The 1379-nt window shown below is 31.5% G+C and overlaps 1 long non-coding RNA gene across 1 annotated transcript; it reads left to right on the top strand.

Annotated features, from left to right (window-relative positions):
* Positions 1 to 508: 508 nt before the first annotated feature.
* LOC134262230 (uncharacterized) lies at positions 509 to 1131 on the top strand. The gene is made up of 2 exons (XR_009990980.1): positions 509 to 600; positions 1016 to 1131. It is a non-coding gene; the product is annotated as an uncharacterized LOC134262230 (long non-coding RNA).
* Positions 1132 to 1379: the final 248 nt, after the last annotated feature.

The following is a 1379-nucleotide window of genomic DNA, read 5'->3' as shown; positions in this document are numbered from 1 at the left end:
TACTGCTATCTGGCGAGGCAGTACAGAAATTAAAGCGCCTTAGATTGTGCTACAGAGCAATTAACTGGGCGCTTTGTTTGATTGAGTGTCAACCTGTTCACTCATCTGTCAAACAGGAAAAGTCTTATTTCTTTTAATGGTAAATTTGATAAAAATAGACCATGTATGTTTTAAGTAGACACTACGTTAAGCAATCACAATGAGATGTATTGCAGTGCAATGATATCTTTATTTTAGAGCATCAATTTGGTTTCCTAAACTTTTTAAAAAAAGAAAAATAAATTTTGAAAAGAGTTTGTTTCAACCTTATCTTTAATATAAGAAAATAGAGTAAAAGAAAATTGGACTTGTTAAGCGTTGATTGCGCGCGTTGAACTATTTTTTTTTCATTTGGTACCAACACATTGAACATTTTAGTTTCTATTTAAAGAAAGATAAAAATGTATTAAAATTTTAGAGGAAAAACGTAGGAGATTATGAATATTAGATTGTTTTTATTTCGTTAGGTAAACAACACTGTTTGGCAATGAGAAAGGATCTGAATTACCAGTGGTGTGACGACTACTGCCCGGAACTTCATGGCTACATATGTGAAAGAGCGTGAGTTGTGTTCTTAAAAATTGAAAAAAAACAGGCCCTAACCATTTTAAACAGTAAGATGGGTGAAACATGTTAAGGTGATTTTTTAAAAAAATCATGAAACATATTTCCGGGCAAAAAATCTGATGTATAATCTTTTGGAGGAATTTTGTCAGTACTTTTACACCCTATAATTAAATTGTTTATTTGTTCACACATATTTTTTATATCCACACCTTAGAGGTGATTTAGTATGGGAAGAAGATATAAAAATTTCAATGGGTTGAATATTTACCCTAATTAAATGCCTATGGGTATTCTTCGTTGTTTGTGTACTTTCCATTTTTTCCCGTGGCGTTTTATGATTTAATAGTTCATCATAGTTTGAAGTCTACCTTTTTCAAGTCTTTAAGAGGAGGTATTAAATCTTTTTCAGGATGAATGACGGCTCGGACCTAATAGGCTAACCATCTCATGAAATATGAAATCCACCTTTCACTGGAAAATCAATCACTGTATTTCTTATTATTGCAATAAATTCAAGAATGACAACTCTTGATTTTTTTATGTATCCATATCGATCGAATATCCGTATCGATCGCTTAAAGGTTTAGCGATCCATTGTTTTTTTTTTTATCTTTGTAGTTGCATTTAACACCGGTTTTAATTATCAAATGCATTATTCCCATAAATGATTTTTTCCCCACAGATTCCTTTTTTCTTGTCATGTAAAGTTGTAAACAGTCAGGTTGTTTTCAATTGTTGAGACTTAAGTTAACGATACATGCGCTGTAATACGT

The sequence above is a fragment of the Saccostrea cucullata genome, unplaced genomic scaffold, assembly GCF_032062105.1.
Source record: "Saccostrea cucullata isolate Sc308-1 unplaced genomic scaffold, CSIRO_AGI_Scuc_v1 ctg1781, whole genome shotgun sequence".
Classification (NCBI taxonomy): domain Eukaryota; kingdom Metazoa; phylum Mollusca; class Bivalvia; order Ostreida; family Ostreidae; genus Saccostrea; species Saccostrea cuccullata.
Note: the sequence above shows the minus strand (reverse complement) of the source record. Positions and strands in the feature narration are given on the sequence as shown.